The sequence below is a fragment of the Delphinapterus leucas genome, chromosome 10 (assembly GCF_059928025.1).
Source record: "Delphinapterus leucas isolate spDelLeu-1000000601 "Yukka" chromosome 10, BTC_Dleu_Yukka2, whole genome shotgun sequence".
Taxonomy (NCBI): domain Eukaryota; kingdom Metazoa; phylum Chordata; class Mammalia; order Artiodactyla; family Monodontidae; genus Delphinapterus; species Delphinapterus leucas.
Genome location: NC_143138.1, coordinates 61812227 through 61835726, shown reverse-complemented (window position 1 = coordinate 61835726; position 23500 = coordinate 61812227). Strand labels below are relative to the sequence as shown.

Genomic DNA, 23500 nt, shown 5'->3' with positions numbered 1-23500 from the left:
AAGAGAGAGAGAAAGGACACGAGAAAATATTTGAAGAGATTATAGTCAAAAACCTCCCTAACACGGGAAAGGAAATAGCCGCCCAAGTCCATGAAGCACAGAGAGTCCCGTACAGGATAAACCCAAGGAGAAACACGCTGAGACACATAGTAATCAAACTGGCAAAAATTAAAGACAAAGAAAAACTATTGAAAGCAGCAAGGGAAAAATGACAAATAACATACAAGGGAACTCCCATAAGGTTAACAGCTGATTTCTCAGCAGAAACTCTACAAGCCAGAAGGGAGTGGCATGATACACTTAAAGTGATGAAAGGGAAGAACCTACAACCAAGATTACTCTACCTGGCAAGGATCTCATTCAGATTCAACAGAGAAATCAAAAGCTTTACAGACAAGCAAAAGCTAAGAGAATTCAGCACTACCAAACCAGCTCTACAACAAATGCTATAGGAACTTCTCTAAGTGAGAAACACAAAAGAAAAGGACCTACAAAAACAAACCCAAAACAATTAAGAAAATGGTCACAGGAACATACATATCAATAATTACCTTAAACGTGAATGGATTAAATGCTCCAACCAAAAGACACAGGGTTGCTGAATGGATACAGAAACAAGACCCATATATATGCTGTCTACAAGAGACCCACTTCAGACCTAGGGACACATACAGACTGAAAGTGAAGGGATGGAAAAAGGTATTCCATGCCAATGGAAATCAAAAGAAAGCTGGAGTAGCAATACTTATATCAGATAAAATCGACTTTAAAATAATGATTGTTACAAGAGACAAGGAAGGACACTACATAATGATCAAGGGATCAATCCAAGAAGAAGATATAACAATTATAAATATATATGCACCCAACATAGGAGCACCTCAATACATAAGGAAACTGCTAACAGCTATAAAAGAGGAAATCGACAGTGACACAATAATAGTGGGGGGCTTTAACATCTCACTTACACCAATGGACAGATCATCCAAAATGAAAATAAATAAGGAAACAGAAGCTTTAAATGACACAATAGACCAGATAGATTTAATTGACATTTATAGGACATTCCATCCAGAAACAGAAGATTACACTTTCTTCTCAAGTGCGCACGGAACATTCTCCAGGACAGATCACATCTTGGGTCACAAATCAAGCCTCGGAAAATTTAAGAAAATTGATATCGTACCAAGCCTCCTTTCTGACCACAACGCCATGAAATTAGAAATCAATTACAGGGAAAAAAACGTAAAAAAAAAAACACATGGAGGCTAAACAATACATTACTAAATAACCAAGAGATCACTGAAGAAATCAAAGAGGAAATCAAAAAAAACCTAGAGAAAAATGACAATGAAAACACGATGATCCAAAACCTATGGGATGCAGCAAAACCAGTTCTAAGAGGGAAGTTTATAGCTATACAAGCCTACCTCAAGAAACAAGAAAAATCTCAAATAAACAATCTAACCTCACACCTAAAGGAAACAGAGAAAGAAGAACAAACAAAACCCAAAGTTAGCAGAAGGAAAGGAATCATAAAGATCAGAGCAGAAATAAATGAAATACAAACAAGGAAAACAATAGCAAGGATCAATAAAACTAAAAGGTGGTTCTTTGAGAAGATAAACAAAATTGATAAACCATTAGCCAGACTCATCAAGTAAAAGAGGGAGAGGACTCAAATCAATAAAATTAGAAATGAAAAAGGAGAAGTTACAACAGGCACCGCAGAAATACAAAGCATCCTAAGAGACTACTACAAGCAACTCTATGCCAATAAAATGGACAACCTGGAAGAAATGGACAAATTCTTAGAAAGGTATAACCTTCCAAGACTGAACCAGGAAGAAATAGAAAATATGAACAGACCAATCACAGGTAATGAAATTGAGACTGTGATTAAAAATCTTCCAACAAACAAAAGTCCAGGACCAGATGGCTTCACAGGTGAATTCTATCAAACATTTAGAGAAGAGCTAACACCCATCCTTCTCAAACTCTCCAAAAACACTGCAGAGGAAGGAACACTCCCAAACTCATTCTATGAGGCCACCATCACCCTGATACCAAAACCAGACAAAGATACTACAAAAAAGAAAATTACAGACCAATATCGCTGATGAATATAATGCAAAAATCCTCAACAAAATACTAGCAAACAGAATCCAACAACACATTAAAAGGATCATACACCATAATAAAGTGGGATTTATCCCAGGGATGCAAGGATTGTTCAATATATGTAAATCAATCAATGTGATAAACCATATTAACAAATTGAAGAATAAAAACCATATGATCATCTCAATAGATGCAGAAAAAGCTTTTGACAAAATTCAACACCCATTTATGATAAAAACTCTCCAGAAAGTGGGCATAGAGGGAAACTACCTCAACATAATAAAGGCCATATATGACAAACCCACAGCAAACATCATTCTCAATGGTGAAAAACTCAAAGCATTTCCTCTAAGATCAGGAACAAGACAAGGATGTCCACTCTCACCACTATTATTCAACATAGTTTTGGAAGTCCTAGCCACGGCAATCAGAGAAGAAAAAGGAATGCAAATTGGAAAAGAAGAAGTAAAACTGTCACTGTTTGCAGATGACATGATACTACACATAGAGAATCCTAAAGATGCCACCAGAAAACTACTAGAGCTAATCAATGAATTTGGTAAAGTTGCAGGATACAAAATTCATGCACAGAAATCTCTTGCATTCCTATACACTAATGATGAAAAACCTGAAAGAGAAATTAGGGAAACACTCTCATTTACCACTGCAACAAAAAGAATAAAATACCTAGGAATAAACCTACCTAGGGAGACAAAAGACCTGTATACAGAAAACTATAAGACACTGATGAAAGAAATTAAAGATGCTACAAACAGATGGGGAGATATACCATGTTCTTGGATTGGAAGAATCAATATTGTGAAAATGACTATACTACCCAAAGCAATCTACAGATTCAATGCAATCCCTATCAAATTACCAATGGCATTTTTCACAGAACTAGAACAAAAAATCTTAAAATTTGTTTGGAGACACAAAAGACCCCGAATAGCCAAAGCAGTCTTGAGGGGCAAAAACAGAGCTGAAGGAATCAGACTCCCTGACTTCAGACTATACCACAAAGCTACAGTAATCAAGACAATATGGTACTGGCACAAAAACAGAAATATAGATCAATGGAACAAGATAGAAAGCCCAGAGATAAACCAACGCACCTATGGTCAACTAATCTATGACAAAGGAGGCAAGGATATGCAATGGAGAAAAGACAGTCTCTTCAATAAGTGGTGCTGGGAAAACTGAACAGCTACGTGTGAAAGAATGAAATTAGAACACTCCCTAACACCATACACAAAAATAAACTCAAAATGGATTAGAGACCCAAATGTAAGACTGGACACTATAAAACTATTAGAGGAAAACATACGAAGAACACTCTTTGACATAAATCACAGCAAGATCTTTTTTGATCCACCTCCTAGAGTAATGGAAATGAAAACAAAAATAAACAAATGGGACCTAATGAAACTTCAAAGCTTTTGCACAGCAAAGGAAACCATAAACAGGACAAAAAGACAACCCTCAGAACGGGAGAAAATATTTGCAAACGAATCAACAGACAAAGGATAAATCTCCAAAATATATAAACAGTTCATGCATCTCAATATTAAAAAAACAAACAACACAATCCAAAAATGGGCAGAAGACCTAAATAGACATTTCTCCAAAGAAGACATACAGATGGCCAAGAAGCACATGAAAAGCTGCTCAACATCAGTAATTATTAGAGAAATGCAAATCCAAACTACAGTGAGGTATCACCTCACACCAGTTAGAATGGGCATCATCAGAAAATCTACAAACAACAAATGCTGGAGAGAGTGTGGAGAAAAGGGAACCCTCTTGCACTGTTGGTAGGAATGTAAATTGATACAGCCACTATGGAGAACAGTATGGAGGTTCCTTAAAAAAGTAAAAATAGGATTACCATATGATCCAGCAATCCCACTACTGGGCATATACCCAGAGAAAAGCGTAATTCAAAAAGACACATGCACCCCAATGTTCATTGCAGCACTATTTACAATAGCCAGGTCATGGAAGCAACCTAAATGCCCACCGGCAGACGAATGGATAAAGAAGATGTGGTATGTATATACAATGGAATATTACTCAGCCATAAAAAGGAACGAAATTGGGTCATTTGTAGAGATGTGGATGGATCTAGAGACTGTCATACACAGTGAAGTAAGTCAGAAAGAGAAAAACAAATATCGTATATTAATGCATATATGTGGAACCTAGAAAAATGGTACAGATGAACCGGTTTGCAGGGCAGAAATTGAGACACAGATGTAGAGAACAAACATATGGACACCAAGGGGGGAAATAGGCAGGGGGTGAGGGTGGTGGTGTGATGAATTGGGAGATTAGGATTGACATGTATACACTGATGTGTATAAAACTGATGACTAATAAGGACCTGCTGTATAAAAAAATAAAATTCAAAAAAATTTAAAAAAATACCTTTATTAAATGAATGAATAAATACCATGATCATGTCAAATTGCCCAAATTATATCAGCCTCCTGAATTTAGCGTTTTTTGTTTGTTTGTTCTCATTCAAGTACAGTTGATTTACAATGTGTTAATTTCTGCTGTACAGCAAAGTGATTCAGTTATATATATATGTATATATATATATGTATATATATACATATCCTTTTACATATTTTTTTCCATTGTGGTTTATTACAGGATACTGAATATAGTTCCCTGTGCTATACAGTAGGACCCTGTTGTTTTGGTAGAGCTATTTGACCCTTTGAACTCTAATCATGTATAGTTTTGATAAAGGTAAAAACTGAAAATAGAAAAAAGATAATACAAGTAGAAATTTTAGTATTTTTTTCTTGACCTCCACTTTGAAAACCCTAACAATAAGCTCCAGCATTAACAGCAGGAGCTGTGCCCCTGGAGCCCATCACAGAGTCTGGGTGTGAACATAAACCTTTAGGAAGCAAATGAATGAAGAGGAACAGACAAAAACAAATTTTATTAAGAAAAGATCTTTCAAGTTATCTTATTATTTAGCCCCTATCATACAGATATGATCTAATTTGTTTAAGACTGACATGGAGATAGACAAGTTATTTCCATACCTTGCATATCGATTTTTCTGTGGAAAAAAAGTAGAATCTGGAAAATGGGATTGATTTGTTCATAAGAGATAGCAGCTTAATCTTACACATCAGAGAACACCATCATAGTTAATTTGGGATTCTACATTTTGATTTGAGAAATGGAATATTATAAAATGCTGGCTTTCAACTGGGAAAGGGAACATAAGAGAATCACAAGGGCGGGAATGCTGAGGAAGGGTACCTGTAGTTTGAAGAAAAAGCACTGTTCATTTAAGAACCACTGATATTTATGCGAAGCAGTGAAAGTAGAGTCAAGAGGGTGGTTTGTGGTTCTGGCTTCTCCACTTACCTAACCAAGTAACTTGGTCTCAATTTCATGTTAAATGCAGAGGGCTGCACTTGATGGTCACTAAGATTATAAATAAGTCTAAAAATTGTTGTATGTTCCACCGATATTCTGAACGGCAAAGGCAGGTCAGACTGATATAGACAAGGAAACTCTTTTTATCTTTGAAATAGAAATAAAAACATTTTGGAAAAGAAAATAATATTTGATTTGAGCTTTGAGATTTACCAATTAAATAATATATAATTCAATTTGTTGAGTAAAATCAGTGTACTGGATACAGTTTCTTTACATGAAAATGCCATGGTGTTTTTATTTAGACTCCTTGCCAACAACTTCTCTGATCCATAAATTCTATTTTAGATGCTATTTTCTCTTCCTGATCTCTATGTGGCTAGAAAAAAAGGAGGTATGCCTAGGTAATAAATGATGATACTCGACTCTTATTCTCATGTTCATTTCTATGGTCTACTGCAATTATGTTTCTTTACTGAGGATGGCTAAAAATGTACCTGCAGCAAGAGCTTGTAAATGCAAGGTAAATGCTTGATTAGCTGTAATTAGGGGCTCATGAAAATAAATACCAGGTGATAGTTTGCACTATTCATCAAAGAGCATTAATGGAGGTGAGGGAGAGCATAATTGTTTTCCTTTTAAAAAAATAACCAAATGAGGAAAAGTCATCAATAATGCGACCACTTAGAGAAAGCCACATTTAATAGACTGCATCATTAATAGTGTCTTCCTAATCCTTTTCCTGGAGCTATAGCAAACATAGTGGTCCAGAGACACATTTCAAAGGCTTAGCACACACATAATCTTTCACATACATAAAAGTCTGTATGTGCCATAGCTGATCTAGAGAGGAGACACAGCCCCTCCCTGACAGAGATGATGCCCAGAGCAGAGAGGAAGAGATTCTTTGGCTTCTTTCTTTTTTCTTCGTATTCCTAGTAACGCTGAACCCAGCCAGAAGCCAGCTGACATGAGAGTCTGGAAAATGCGGGTTGCAGAGGGGAATCCCAGTCAACCAGAGCGAGGCATAAATAAGCACAGGATCAGCATAGTACCCCTGTGCTACTCAGCATTCACTCCCATCCTTCTACCCATCCTTAACTCTCTGAAACGACTTTGTGCTTGTACCTAACACAGAATGGTAGTGTAAGTGCCTGACATTAGGCTTTTGATTGTTGAGGCATCCATTTCAAAAGATATATGTCTTGAATAAGCATATTACCAGTTGTCTGACACAGCTACTGGCAAAACAACCAGATAAGGAATTAGGCTATCACCACCAATGAAGTTCCCTCTTTCAGAAAGCCCTGGGTAACCTAGATAACTGACCACTTGAGTGACCCCACTTCTCCCTTCCTGCATCCCAATTCCCATTCTTATGCTTGAAATTAGCCAATGAAGAGTGAACCCATGAAACCCTAGATACCCCACTCTGGGACCCTAATAAATGCATAATACAAGCAGAAGTTTTAGTATTTTTTTCTTGACCTCCACTTTGAAAACCTCAACAATAAACTCCAGCATTAATAGCCCAGAGCACTGGGCACTGTTCTCTCTTATCCTTTTGGATACTTGTTTCCCTGGCCGCAGCTATTTCCTCACACCTGATCAGTATTCTCCCAAATACTTGAGGAGAACCCACAGGTCTCTGGGTTTCTCTCTGAGTGCAATTCTCTCCTCTTTGGAAGCCTGTCCTAAGAACTCTTGCCTGAATTGGAAGTCCTCTCTGTTATCATTTGTATTAATTTCTTACTTCCATTGTCCAAGGTTAATTTGTTCTTTTTCTAACCTTTTGAATAGAATGTTTAATTCATGTAACATCACTCTTTCTTATTTATAATATTCTTTTTATCACAGCTTTAACCATAACTCATAAATTTTGTCATATAGGACTTTTCTTATCATTGCTTTCATTTTCTCTGTAGAAGAATGTTTTAAATCCCCAAATGGTTGGAGTATTATTGTTGGATCATTTACACCATTGTTATTATTAACATGTGGTTTCCCACATTATGACTAAAGGCTGTGGGGAAGCATATCCCACAGTAGTTAACAGTTTTCATTCCTGAGTCAGAAGGCTGGAGTTTAAATTCCTGCTCTTTTTCTGGCTATATGACCTTGGGCAGAGTATTTAATCTAAGGCTCAATTTCTTCACTTGTAAAATTGAGATAATAATAATACCTATCTCAGATGGTTGTCCTGAGAATTAAATTACAATAATTCATGTAAAACCTTTAGCACATAGTAATTATTCAACAAATCTTAGTTAATTTATATTTGGGGGAATTTATAGAAGGTCCTTTGTGGTCAACTTTTGCTGTTCAAGTGGCACTTGCAAGAATTAAAAAAAGATGTTCTCTGTGGGCATAAAATTCAATATGGCAGCACATGCTGTTGATCCTAGCTCCATAACCCCTTGGCCTGCTCTGAATTTGCCTGCAGCTGTAGGGGACAGTGTGCTGACAGTCTCTTCAAGGACCTATACACGCCTGCTTCTCTACGTGAAGGTACCCACCAGGGTTTGGGACTTAAAACCCTCAGAGATAATTCTTAACTAGTTAGGGATGGGAGAAATTGGATAAATACCCTGTCTTTTCCATCCCTGGAGAGAACAAATCTAAGGTACATTTCACATGTTCCTCAGAGAATCCTCAGAGGAACTGAGCTTCAGTTACCCACAGGGAAACCTACTCTCTTATGAATCCTGGATGGGGTTTTCCTCCTTCTGTCTCACCGTCCCTGCGCTTTTTCTTGTGCTTCCTGAGATGACCTCCTAAATAAACGAGCTGCACCAAGACCTTGCACAGAATCTGCCTTTTGGAGGAACACTAACACAGATACATATGTATTAAATTATCCTAGTAATTGTATTATTCACATCCTCTAAGGAGTGCTTCTTAAATCTCATTTCATATTATAATCAACTGGAGAAAAATATATTTCTGGAGATTGGCAAATAAAAAACCAAATCCAGATTTAGTAAGGAGAGATTTTATTCAAAAGGATTATTGCAAAGGGGGGCAGAAGGGACCTTTGCACTAAGGGGAGTAGAGCTATTGCAATAGGGAGAGGCTCTGGCCATAAGACCTCAAAGGTTAGGTAAAAAGGTTTTCTTTTATACGGAGGAGTAAATAAGACTAGAAAGAACCAGGTGCGGAGGAGTGGGGTAAAAGAGTGATGTTGGGGAGAGGGAATTTCCCCCTCTACCCTCTTGAGTTCCTGTGTTTGGACTAATAATAAAGTTGACACAAAGATTAATAGGAAAAAAAGAAACCAATTTTAATTTGTGCACACCAAGGTTTCATAGAAACGGGACCTAAGAAGTGGCCAAAGCAGGCAGTTTTTAAATTTTTTAAACAAAGAAACAATAAATTTGTGAGGAATTGACAGAACAAAGAAACTTAGGCTTTGGGTGCTTAATGAGTAAGGAATTTAAGCATAGTTTGGGTTTGGGTAGTAAATTAGTAAAGAAGTAACAAAGTTTTCTTACATAGGCTTCTCAGTCCTGAATTCCCTATCTCTGGTGATAAGAATTACCTTTCTACAGGGAGGGGAAACTTTCATAGGGATATGTATTTCCTGTTTTCAGTGGACAGAAAGAAAGCTCAAAGTGTCCCTTTTGCATGGGCCATTTCTTAAGTAACTTTAATTAAAAAATAATCAATATGCCATTGTGGTGTATTTTGGGGTGGTCTGCCCTGGGCCCCAACAGTGACCTGATGGGAGTAGATCAGAGAATGTTTTACCCTGAGGCCAGCCTTTTCTCAGGAGAGGTTGTTAAGGATGTTGACTTAAACAAAAATGCACATGAGAGTTGTGAGTTTAAGTTTTTTTCAGGGTCTTACTGAGGACTATAGCCTGGGAGCCAGCCATTCAGTAGCTCTGAGTAAACTGCTCCAAAGAGGTAGGAGAGGAGACGGTATTTTTATGAATTTTTTGGCTAAGACATATACACAACTCAAGCATACATCTTGGCAAAAGATTAATGCTAAAAAAAAAAAAAGATTAAAGTTAATCAAGTTAATGATTTTAATGCTTTTCCATGTACAGGAAGATGCAAGAAGCTGGGGTCACTGGAATACTTTCTGAGATATGCATCTTAGCTATCTAGGGGCCCATCGATTCAAAGAACAGAGTGCCTCATTTTGTTTTTTCATCCTGAATTCCCCTCAAGACCCATTGTGCACTGTCAGTGGGTGACTGCAGTGGGTTGTGACTTAACCTTTGTAGAACCGGATGGTGAGTTACACTCCTCATTCTTTTTTTGCTCACAAGGAGGACTGTGTGCTGGCTCAGATGGAGCGTGGGTTAAAGCTTAGGGACCTTGGAGGAAAGAATCTTAACCGAAGTTTAACAAGCATTTTGTTCTGATTGGTCAATGGGAACAAGCAGTTCAGTTAATCATTTATGAGGCCAAGAATGGGAACTTAAAGGGTCTGTGTCTAGTCTTGTCATAGGTAAACAAGGGGGAAAACGTAAGTCTTACCTAAGTCATATGGAAGAGGATGGTTCTTTGCAGTCTTTTCCAGAACACAAAAAAGGCTGTGTGTGTGCACGCACACGTGTGTGTGTGTGTGTGTTTCTTTAACTGTCCCTGTTTTCCAGGAGCACATGGCTCAGGGAAAATTCAACATTGTCAGGATGAAGCCTGGACTACAATATTTTCTAGAAGCTCCCCAGGTAATGTATAGATTACAATAAAAGGATTGAGAGACACATCAACTATTCAAAACGTGTGGACCTTATTCAAATCCTAATTCAAACAAAACTATTTGTAAAAATGACCTTTATAAAACAATTGGGAATTTTAATACTGAATCTTTGATGAAGTTAAGGAATTACTGCTATTTTTTAGGTGGGATAATGATATTGTACCTATGAATTTTTAATTTTTTAAAAAAGTGATAATGGTACTGTCATTATATTTTTTAAAAAGATTCCTTATATTTTAGAGATACTCATTGGAGGAAATGTGTGTAGGTTAAATGATATGATTTCTGGGATTTGCTTCAGTATCATATAGAAGGGGAAAAAGTGGGTGAGGAAAGTTGGCCATGAATTGGTAACTGTCAAAGTTGGGTGGTGTGGGTCACGTGGGTTCATTAGATTAGTCTGTCTACGCTTGCATATGTTTGAAATAAAAAAGCTTTTCTAAGGAAGCTCCCTAATTGTTCTTAATAGGCAGCCCATGTTGAAAACTGCTTTTTATATCCTTACTTATTTTTAGTCTGCTCAATTGCCAAGACCTGAAAGAGGTCTGTTAAGGGTTCCCTTTCCATGGCTATTGCATTTCTTTCCATTTCCCCTTGTATTTTCTGCAATGCTTCATTTCTATAATTCATTGCTTTATTGTTTGACACATTAAGGTTTATGAAAGATTTCCTTTTCCTTGCCATGAAAAAAATGTTCATGGCAAAAGTAAAGAAAAAAATCAAGTAGTATAAAAAGGTATACTGAAAAATAGATTTCTCTTTCAACTCAGATTCCCAACTTTCAGTCCCTCTGCGGAGTGTCAGACACAATTATCAATTTCCTCTCTCTCCATCAAGAAATAGTCGATGTGTATGTGAACACATATATGTACATATGTACACATACTTGGAAGGCAGCTATGCTCACCACTATACCACCAATGCCATATTCAGGTATATATACTTGAATGTCATACACACACACACATACACACAATTGGGACCAAAGGATTTTACATTCTGTTAGACTTCTAGCATTTATCACTTTAATCTTGTACAGAAAATGGAAAACTATACACTGTGGTCAACCCTGCAGCATTACTGATTCTGTTTCTATGAGAGCTATTTTACAACTCTGTAAATTATAGATAACTGATAACAAGGCAGAATAACTCCTATCTATAGACATGTAAATCAATTCTGTCAAGTGCAGGGACAACCTCCCCCACTGGTAGTAAACCAGTTTGGCCCTCATTTGCACATCCATTTCAACCTTCCTTTATTGCACATGAATCTGTGCTTCTTGGCTTCTCCTTTGAGCCAGTTATGACATCTGCCTAGCCCTCCTCAGTATAAAAGTCTTTCCATGTCCCTGTTTCTTGATTGTGGGGAAAAGGCTTCAGTCTCACAGGCCTTCCCCACTTTCCAAAAAGCTGGCTCAAGCCGTTAATGATTAGGAAAAGAGAGTCACAGGACTCCTGGTTCCTCCTGAAGGAATATAGATAACAATCTGATCCATATCTTTGAGTTGTTCTGCAGAAACTGAGACCCTCACCCAGGTGGAGGATGGTGACTACATGCTGACCACAAGCACTAGACCCCAGACTGGTTGGACCAGAAGGCTGAGATTCCTAATACATCACCCTGTTACCTCACCACCAACCAATCAGAAGAAGGTTCAGGAACTGATGAGGCATCCCACGACCCTATCCCCTAACAATATCTTTTAAAACCCTTGCCTGAAAGCCATTGGGAAGTTTGGGTCTTTTGAGCACAAGCAGCCCATACTCCTTGCTTGGCCCTTGCAATAAACCTTTCTCTGTTCCAAAAGCCGACGTTTTGGTTTGTTTGGCCTCACTGTGCGCTGGGCACACAAACTTAGGTTTGACAACAGTCCTTCATTGTGAGCAAAATTAAATCTTTAACACTTGTTCATTTTATATCTGCATGAGAGTCATGATTTTTTTTTTTTAAGAATTATCCTTTAACAGCGTTTCACAAATAGGCTGACCATACAACTCTGGGATTTAAGGAAAACCCAACTTTACTTCTGTCTCTCATTGTCCAGTGTGGATAACTGTCTGGATGTATCAACTCAGTTAATCTGTCCCAGTCATTTGCTTCAACAATGCATCAGAGGACGAGGGGAAGATGGCGGAAGAGTAAGACGCGGAGATCACCTTCCTCCCCACAGATACACCAGAAATACATCTACGTGTGGAACAACTCCTACAGAACACCTACTGAACGCTGGCAGAAGACCTCAGACCTCCCAAAAGGCAAGAAACTTCCCACGTACCTGGGAGAAAAAAAGAAAAAACAGAGGCAAAAGAATAGGGACGGGACCTGCACCAGTGGAAGGGAGCTGTGAAGGAGGAAAGGTTTCCACACACTAGGAAGCCCCTTCGCGGGCGGAGACTGCAGGTAGCGGAGGGGGGGAGCTTCGGAGCCGTGGAGGACAGCGCAGCAACAGGGGTGCGTAGGGCAGAGCGGGGAGATTCCCCCACAGAGGATCGGTGCCGAACGGCACTCACCAGCCCGAGAGGCTTGTCTGCTCACCCGCCGGGGCGGGCAGGGCTGCGAGCTGAGGCTCGGGCTTTGGTTGGAGCGCAGGGAGAGGACTGGGGTTGGCAGCGTGAACACAGCCTGAAGGGGTTAGTGCACCATGTCTAGCTGGGAGGGAGTCCGGGAAAAGGTCTGGAGCTGCCGAAGAGGCAAGAGACTTTTTCTTCCCTCTTTGTTTCCTGGTGCACAAGGAGAGGGGATTAAGAGCGCTGCTTAAAGGAGCTCCAGAGACGGGCGTGAGCCGCGGCTAAAAGTGCGGACCCCAGAGACGGGCAGGAGACGCTAAGGCTGCTGCTGCCGCCACCAAGAAGCCTGTGTGTGAGCACAAGTCACTATCCACACCTCCCTTCCGGGGAGCCTGTGCAGCCCGCCACTGCCAGGTTCCCAGGATCCAGGGACAACTTACCCAAGAGAACGCACGGCGAGCCTCAGGCTGGTGCAACGTCCCGCCAGCCTCTGCCGCCGCAGGCTTGCCTCGCACTCCGCGCCCCTCCCTGCCCCCGGCCTGAGTGAGCCAGAGCCCCCGAAGCAGCGGCTCCTTTAACCCCGTCCTGTCTGAGCTGAAAAACAGATGCCCTCCGGGGACGTACACGCAGAGGCGGGGCCAAATCTAAAGCTGAGCTCCTGGGAGCTGTGAGAACAAAGAAGAGAAAGGGAAAGCTCTCCCAGCAGCCTCAGAAGCAGCGGATTAAAGCTCCACAATCAACTTGATGTACCCTGCATCTGTGCAATACATGAATAGACAACGAATCATCCCAAATTGAGGAGGTGGACTTTGATTTTTTTCCCCTTTTCCTCTTTTTCTGAGTGTGTATGTGTATGCTTCTGTATGAGATTTTGTCTGTATAGCTTTGCTTCCACCATTTGTCCTAAGGTTCTTTCCGTCCGTTTTTTTTTAAATTTTTTTCTTAATTATTTTTTAATTTAATAACTTTATTATATTTTACATTATTTTATTTTACTTTATCTTCTTCCTTTCTTTCGTTTTTCCTTCCTTCCCTCCTTCCTTCCTTCCTTCCTTCCTCCCACCGTCCCTCCCTTTCTTTCTTTCCTTCTTTCTTTCTTCCTTCCTTCCTCTCTTTCTTTCTTTCTTTCTTCCTACTTCTACTAATTCTTTCTCTCTACTTTTTCTCCCTTTTATCCTGAGCCATGTGGATGAAAGGCTCTTGGTGCTGCAGCCAGGAGTCAGTGCTGTCCCTCTGAGGTGGGAGAGCCAATTTCAGGACACTGGTCCACAAGAGACCTCCCAGCTCCACATAATATCAAACAGCGAAAATCTCCCAGAGATTTCCATCTCAACGCCAGCACCCAGCTTCATTCAATGACCAGCAAGCTACAGTGCCGGACACCCTATGCCAAACAACTAGCAAAACAGGAACACAACCCCACCCATTAGCAGAGACGCTGCCTAAAATCATAATAAGTCCACAGACACCCCAAAACACACCACCAGACGTGGACCTGCCCACCAGAAAGACAAGATCCAGCCTCATCCACCAGAACACAGGCACTAGTCCCCTCCACCAGGAAGCCTACACAACCCACTGAACCAACCTTAGCCACTGGGGACAGACACCAAAAACAATGCGAACTACGAACCTGCAGCCTGCAAAAAGGAGACCCCAAACACAGTAAGATAAGCAAAATGAGAAGACAGAAAAACACACCGCAGATGAAGGAGCAAGATAAAAACCCACCAGACCTAACAAATGAAGAGGAAATAGGCAGTCTACCTGAAAAAGAATTCAGAATAATGATAGTAAAGATGATCCAAAATCTTGGAAATAGAATGGACAAAATACAAGAAACATTTAACAAGGACGTAGAAGAACTAAAGATGAAACAAACAACGATGAACAACACAATAAATGAAATGAAAAATACTCTAGATGGGATCAATAGCAGAATAACTGAGGCAGAAGAACGGATAAGTGACCTGGAAGATAAAATAGTGGAAATAACTACTGCAGAGCAGAATAAAGAAAAAAGAATGAAAAGAACTGAGGACAGTCTCAGTGACCTCTGGGACAACATTAAACGCACCAACATTCGAATTATAGGGGTTCCAGAAGAAGAAGAGAAAAAGAAAAGGACTGAGAAAATATTTGAAGAGATTATAGTTGAAAACTTCCCTAATGTGGGAAAGGAAATAGGTAATCAAGTCCAGGAAGCACAGAGAGTCCCATACAGGATAAATCCAAGGAGAAATACGCCAAGACACATATTAATCAAACTATTAAAAATTAAATACAAAGAAAGCATATTAAAAGCAGCAAGGGAAAAACAACAAATAACACACAAGGGAATCCCCATAAGGTTAACAGCTGATCTCTCAGCAGAAACTCTGCAAGCCAGAAGGGAGAGGCAGGACATACTGAAAGTGATGAGGGAGAAAAACCTGCAGCCAAGATTACTCTACCCAGCAAGGATCTCATTCAGATTTGATGGAGAAATTAAAACCTTTAGAGACAAGCAAAAGCTGAGAGAGTTCAGCACCACCAAACCAGCTTTACAACAAATGCTAAAGGAACTTCTCTAGGCAAGAAACACAAGAGAAGGAAAAGACCTATAATAACGAACCCAAAACAATTAAGAAAATGGGAATAGGAACATACATATCGATAATTACCTTAAATGTAAATGGACTAAATGCTCCCACCAAAAGACACAGATTGGCTGAATGGATACAAAAACAAGACCCATATATATGCTGTCTACAAGAGACCCACTTGAGACCTAGAGACACATACAGACTGAAAGTAAGGGGATGGAAAAAGATATTCCATGCAAACGGAAACCAAAAGAAAGCTGGAGTAGCAATTCTCATATCAGACAAAATAGACTTTAAAATAAGGCTATTAGACGAGACAAAGAAGGACACTACATAATGATCAAGGGATCGATCCAAGAAGAAGATATAACAATTGTAAATATTTATGCACCCAACATAGGAGCACCTCAATACATAAGGCAAAAACTAGCAGCCATAAAAGGGGAAATCAACAGTAACACATTCATAGTAGGGGACTTTAACATCCCACTTTCACCAATGGACAGATCATCCAAAATGAAAATAAATAAGGAAACACAAGCTTTAAATGATACATTAAACAAGATGGACTTAATTGATATTTATAGGACACTCCACCCGAAAACAACAGAATACACATTTTTCTCAAGTGCTCATGGAATATTCTCCAGGATAGATCATATCTTGGGTCACAAATCAAGCCTTGGTAAATATAAGAAAATTGAAATTGTATTAAGTATCTTTTCCGATCACAACACCATGAGACTAGATATCAATTACAGGAAAAGATCTGTAAAAAATACAAACACATGGAGGCTAAACAATACACTACTTAATAACGAAGTGATCACTGTAGAAATCAAAGAGGAAATGAAAAAATACCTAGAAACAAATGACAATGGAGACACGACGACCCAAAACTTATGGGATGCAGCAAAAGCAGTTATAAGAGGGAAGTTTATAGCAATACAAGCCCACCTTAAGAAACAGGAAACATCTCAAATAAACAACCTAACCTTGCACCTCAAGCAATTAGAGAAAGAAGAACAAACCCCCCCCAAAGTTAGCAGAAGGAAAGAAATCATAAAAATCAGATCAGAAAAAAATGAAAAAGAAATGAAGGAAACAATAGCAAAGATCAATAAAACTAAAAGCTGGTTCTTTGAGAAGATAAACAAAAGAGATAAACCATTAGCCAGACTCATCAAGAAAAAAAGGGAGAAGACTCAAATCAATAGAATTAGAAATGAAAAAGGAGAAATTACAACTGACACCACAGAAAAACCAAGGATCCTAAGAGTCTACTACAAGCAACTCTATGCCAATAAAATGGACAACCTGGAAGAAATGGACAAATTCTTAGAAATGCACAACCTGCCAAGACTGAATCAAGAAGAAATAGAAAATATGAACAGACCAATCACAGGTAATGAAATTGAGACTGTGATTAAAAATCTTCCAACAAACAAAAGCCCAGGACCAGATGGCTTCACAGGCAAATTCTATCAAACATTTAGAGAAGAGCTAACACCTATCCTTCTCAAACTCTTCCAAAATATAGCAGAGGGAGGAACACTCCCAAATTCATTCTACGAGGCCACCATCACCTTGATACCAAAACCAGACAAGGATGTCACAAAGAAAGAAAACTACAGGCCAGTATCACTGATGAACATAGATGCAAAAATCCTCAACAAAATACTAGCAAACAGAATCCAACAGCACATTAAAAGGATCATACACCAAGATCAAGTGGGGTTTATTCCAGGAATGCAAGGATTCTTCAATATATGCAAATCAATCAATGTGATAAACCATATTAACAAGTTGAAGGATTAAAACCATATGATCATCTCAATAGATGCAGAGAAAGCTTTTGACAAAATTCAACACCCATTTATGATAAAAACCCTGCAGAAAGTAGGCATAGAGGGAACTTTCCTCAACATAATAAAGGCCATATATGACAAACCCACAGCCAACATCATCCTCAATGGTGAAAAACTGAAAGCATTTCCACTAAGATCAGGAACAAGACAAGGTTGCCCACTCTCACCACTCTTCTTCAACATAATTTTGGAAGTTTTAGCCACAGCAATCAGAGAAGAGAAGGAAATAAAAGGAATCCAAATCGGAAAAGAAGAAGTAAAGCTGTCACTGTTTGCAGATGACATGATACTACACATAGAGAATCCTAAAGATGCTACCAGAAAACTACTAGAGCTAATCAATGAATTTGGTAAAGTAGCAGGATACAAAATTAATGCACAGAAATCTCTGGCATTCCTATATACTAATGATGAAAAATCTGAAAGTGAAATCAGGAAAACACTCCCATTTACCATTGCAACAAAAAGAATAAAATATCTAGGAATAAACCTACCTAAGGAGACAAAACACCTGTATGCAGAAAGTTATAAGACACTGATGAAAGAAATTAAAGATGATAGAAATAGATGGAGAGATATACCATGTTCGTGGATTGGAAGAATCAACATTGTGAAAATGACTCTACTACCCAAAGCAATCTATAGATTCAATGCAATCACTATCAAACTACCACTGGCATTTTTCACAGAACTAGAACAAAAAATTTCACAATTTGTATAGAAACACCAAAGACCCCGAATAGCCAAAGCAATCTTGAGAACGAAAAACGGAGCTGGAGGAATCAGGCTCCCTGACTTCAGACTATACTACAAAGCTACAGTAATCAAGACAGTATGGTACTGGCACAAAAACAGAAAGATAGATCAATGGAACAGGATAGAAAGCCCAGAGATAAACCCACGCACATATGGACACCTTATCTTTGATAAAGGAGGCAGGAATGTACAGTGGAGAAAGGACAGCCTCTTCAATAAGTGGTGCTGGGAAAACTGGACAGGTACATGTAAAAGTATGAGATTAGATCACTCCCTAACACCATACACAAAAATAAGCTCAAAATGGATTAAAGACCTAAATGTAAGGCCAGAAACTATCAAACTCTTAGAGGAAAACATAGGCAGAACACTCTATGACATAAATCACAGCAAGATCCTTTCTGACCCACCTCCTAGAAAAATGGAAATAAAAACAAAAATAAACAAATGGGACCTAATGAAACTTAAAAGCTTTTGCACAGCAAAGGAAACCATAAACAAGACCAAAAGACAACCTCAGAATGGGAGAAAATATTTGCAAATGAAGCAACTGACAAAGGATTAATCTCCAAAATTTACAAGCAGCTCGTGCAGCTCAATAACAAAAAAACAAACAACCCAATCCGAAAATGGGCAGAAGACCTAAATAGACATTTCTCCAAAGGAGATATACAGACTGCCAACAAATACATGAAAGAATGCTCAACATCATTAATCATTAGAGAAATGCAAATCAAAACTACAATGAGATATCATCTCACACCAGTCAGAATGGCCATCATCAAAAAATCTAGAAACAATAAATGCTGGAGAGGGTGTGGAGAAAAGGGAACACTCTTGCACTGCTGGTGGGAATGTGAATTGGTTCAGCCACTATGGAGAACAGTATGGAGGTTCCTTAAAAAACTACAAATAGAACTACCATATGACCCAGCAATCCCACTACTGGGCATATACCTTGAGAAAACCATAATTCAAAAGGAGTCATGTACCAAAATGTTCATTGCAGCTCTATTTACAATAGCCCGGAGATGGAAACAACCTAAGTGCCCATCATCGGATGAATGGATAAAGAAGATGTGGCACATATATACAATGGAATATTACTCAGCCATAAAAAGAAACGAAATTGAGCTATTTGTAATGAGGTGGATGGACGTAGAGTCTGTCACACAGAGTGAAGTAAGTCAGAAAGAGAAAGACAAATACTGTATGCTAACACATATATATGGAATTTAAGAAAAAAAAAATGTCATGAAGAACCTAGGGGTAAGACAGGAATAAAGACGCAGACCTACTGGAGAACGGACTTGAGGATATGGGGAGGGGGAAGGGTGAGCTGTGACAAAGCGAGAGAGAGGCATGGACATATATACACTACCAAACGTAACGTAGATAGCTAGTGGGAAGCAGCCGCATAGCACAGGGAGATCAGCTCGGTGCTTTGTGACTGCCTGGAGGGGTGGGGTAGGGAGGGTGGGAGGGAGGGAGACGCAAGAGGGAAGAGATATGGGAACATATGTATATGTATAACTGATTCACTTTGTTATAAAGCAGAAACCAACACACCATTGTAAAGCGATTATACCCCAATAAAGGTGTTAAAAAAAAAACCACATAAAAAAAACCAATGCATCAATAAATATTCTTTTACTGTATTTTTAAGTTAAATGTAATTGCACTTGTAGGATGAATTTCTAGAAAAGCAACTGCTAAATCACCCTCCAAGGAGATTATACCAATTTACCCTCCCACGAAGAGTCTCCAAAATGATGGGTTTTCCACATTCTCTGAACACAGTATATTATCAAATTTTTAGAGCTTTTCCAATCTGGTAGGTGAAAAATGGAATCTTATTTAAATATATATTTCCTTCATTATGCATGAGATTAAACACATTTTCATACAATGTAAGCCATTAATTTTCTTTTTCTGTAAGCTGCCTATTTATGTCCTTTGTTCATTTTTTTTCCATTGTGTTTTGGTACTTTTCATATTAACTTGTATGCTCTCTTGGTATATTAAGGAAATTGGCCCTTTGTCATGTGTGTTGCAAATATATTTTCCCATTGTGGTGCTGGGGTACCATGAAGAGACCGGGCAAGACAAGCGTAGTACAACTCAGTGAACTGAGAATATAGCTGCATCTAGAAAGGCTGCAACTCTCCAGCCCTCCAGAAGTGACTGAGCTGTTACCTTCTCATTCACAACCGCTCAGCAATGGGATCTAACTGAAGTGCAAGAAAAAGACTCACTGAAGAGTTACCATGGAAACTAGCCCTCCCACAGCATTTAGCATTCAAAAGCTTCTGCAGGCATTCATGTACAACAAATTAGCAAAGAAAGATTTCCAGACTCACAACCCTAATTTTGAATGCAGTTTAAAGGTGTTTGGAGGCATAAAGAATACCTGTGGTTTCTATAGGGGGATTGCCAGGAAAATAATTGTCTTGGGTTCTAGCTTCTGTGCAAGATAATTTGTTGAGATATTCGAGGATACTTTGTTTTTGCAGCAGTTTTCCCTCCTTCCCCCACCTTCTGCTGATGGTTGCCAGTCCACAGTACTTGCTGATCTCAGGAGTGGTTTGTAATAGCGGTCCTGAAGCTTAAAGACTACCTCTTGTCTTGCCTTTAATGAAAGCCCAAGCTCACTGAAGAGCTTAAGCTGCAAATCTAGGTGGGAAAGGGTGTGCAGGGGAAAAAATCCATACTCTTTGTAGGGCAGAAAGGTCAGTAGAAGCAGGAAGAGAGGTTCTACAAAGAGTAAAGACCTGTGACCACTGTTGAAAGCATCCCAGTTGGTGACAGACCCTGGTCAATGATGGCTGCATATCTCAGAAGGGTGGGGCCCTAGGCACTAGGATTTCCAGCTATAACAAAAACCCCCAGTCCCAGTGGAGGAAAAGAACAGAGGCCTGGCCACTTTCAAAGGACACTGGGCACCTCAGCCCTAACCACTGTGGCCTGAGGATTGTTGGTGCCTCCCTGTATGACTCCTGGTCATTCGTCAGTGACCTAACGGTGGATCAAAGTAGTCAGAGGAGTCTTAATAATAACTGAGGATGACTTTTCCATCATTTTGGCTGTCTGGGAACTCAGAATTATAAATAATTTCAATAAGCTAATATGATATAATTATATGTCAAAGTTTTAGAGTAAGATCCACATACACTGTACTTTTTTGGACTAGTATTTTAGGAAGCCTCAGGCAGTTCAGCTCCTGTACAAAAATTCCACCACAAAAAAGTACATTTGTGGGACTTCCCTGGTGGTCCAGTGGCAAAGAATCTGCCTTCCCATGCAGGGGACGCGGGTTCGATCCCTGGTCTCGGAACTAAGATTCCACATGCCGCAGGGGAACTAAGCCCGCACACTGCAGCGAAGAGCCCCCGCAGCGCAACAAAAGATCCCGCATGCCGCAACGAAGACCAGACGCAGCCAAGAATAATAAATAAATAAATAAATAAATTTTTAAAGTACATTTGTGATGTAGGTTTAATTTTTTTTGTCCACTTAGTAAATACTTATAAATGCATTCATTTTGCTTTATTTTCTTTTATTCCCGCAATCAATTATGGTTTTTTATGGGACTGAATAGGCTTTCTAAAAATGTACTTTGATTATGACATTTTATCAGTAGGAAATAAGTACCAAGGATTTTAAGGTCTGCCTTGTCACACATTAGAGCCAGTGAGGTTCAAAATCAGGGATGGCTTGGATGGTTCTCTACTGCCCTCCAGTGGGAAAGCTAGACAAGGTCAAAACATTTTTGGAACGGAAGAAACTGGCTTCTCTTCCTAATATTGGCGTGTAAGAACCTAGGGGTAAGACAGGAATAAAGACACAGACCTAGTAGAGAATGGACTTGAGGATATGGGGAGGGGGAAGGGTAAGCTGTAACAAAGCTAGAGAGAGGCATGGACATATATACACTACCAAACATAAGGTAGATAGCTAGTGGGAAGCAGCCGCATAGCACAGGGAGATCAGCTCGGTGCTTTGTGACTGCCTGGAGGGGTGGGGTAGGGAGGGTGGGAGGGAGGGAGACGCAAGAGGGAAGAGATATGGGAACATATGTATATGTATAACTGATTCACTTTGTTATAAAGCAGAAACTAACACACCATTGTAAAGCAATTATACTCCAATAAAGATGTAAAAAAAAAAAAAAGAAGTAAAAAGAACTAAAGGATACTTTTTTCCCAGTGTGTTCAGAAATAAGTTAACGTTGAATAAGGAGTCACTCAGTAAAGCCTTCTAAGACTGTATTTAAACCTGAGGATTTGCTGACAAGACATAAACTAGCATACAACTTTTGACATAAACATCTTAAGCATTCGGAGTCTCTATGTTTACTTATATAATATTGCTTCACTTATGCATGTTTATTTAATTATGATCTTGTAGTCTATTATATATCATAACACCCTATTTCTTTAAGGAAGCATTGTTTTAGAGAATCATTAAAGAATTATAAGGAAATAATGCAGCTTCTCAATTTCTTCATGAAGTTGGTTGATATCATGACAGGCTTGCTCTACAAAGTTTATTTAGCACTTCCACATTACTTGCATGAGGCTTAAAATTTTATTCTTTTTAAAATTCATCTTTAAAATATCCAAATTAATGCATTAAGCAATAGCAGACCGTAGTAGCTGCAAACCAAGGCGTTGCATGATTGTGTGCTTTTAAACAAATTTTCAAAACATATTAATTCCTCTTAAACAATTGAAACAGAAAACATTCATGTCTCCCCCCGATGATGGTAAGTCTGGGGTTTGGTTCAAAGACATACCTGGTCACCTTCACTTCCTTCAGTAAATGGCTTGGTCATGGAGCCAGAAAACATGTATTTAAACATGGGGACAAATCTGTTAAAAGGTCTTATCATTTCATGAATCTTTTTCCAGGCTGTTGAAAACAAGAAAGCAGGCAAGAACAAAAGATAAATTTCAAGCTGGTTTGAAAACTTGACAAAGTGATAGAGCCTACATTATATAAAACAGGAGAAAATCTATCCTGGGAAATTACAACATTTTGGTAATGTTATTATAACATTTTGGCAATGTTTCCTGAGCAAGGTGATGATTAAAAATAATACCTAAAGTATATTGAATATTTCCTACCTACCAGGTACTGTGGTAAGGTTATTTCATAAGAACCATATGAAATACTGTTGTGATTCCATTTTACAGATTTAAAAAACTGAAGATGTAAGAAGTTAATTGACAGGTAACTGACAGAGGGAAGGGTCCCTCCAGAGTAAGATTTAACAAGAACCAGTCTGGTTTATTTGGAAGTAGAAGCCTTCTAGAACTCTTATTTACTTTTTAAATCGATTGTATTTTTATTTAATACGTATGTGGATTTTTTTTTCAGGATGTTAAAGTTTTCATATTGCCTAGGACTTTAAACAGAGGTCTCAAAAACTGAGAAAAATATAGTAGGTGTCAAGGCTTCTTACATTTTGAATAAAGGTACCAATCTTCCTATGGAGGAAATTCTAAGAGACTGATGAAGGAATTCTGCCAGGATAAGCCTC

The 23500-nt window shown here is 38.9% G+C and overlaps 1 protein-coding gene across 1 annotated transcript in view; it reads right to left on the bottom strand.

Moving 5' to 3' along the window:
* The window catches only part of SCN11A (sodium voltage-gated channel alpha subunit 11), a 134096-nt gene extending 111309 nt beyond the window's left edge, over positions 1-22787 (bottom strand). The window contains exon 1 of the mRNA XM_089919152.1: positions 22754-22787. The gene's annotated coding sequence lies outside the window, so the exon portion shown is untranslated. The remainder of the gene's footprint in view (positions 1-22753) is intronic.
* Between the last annotated feature and the right edge of the window lie 713 nt (positions 22788-23500).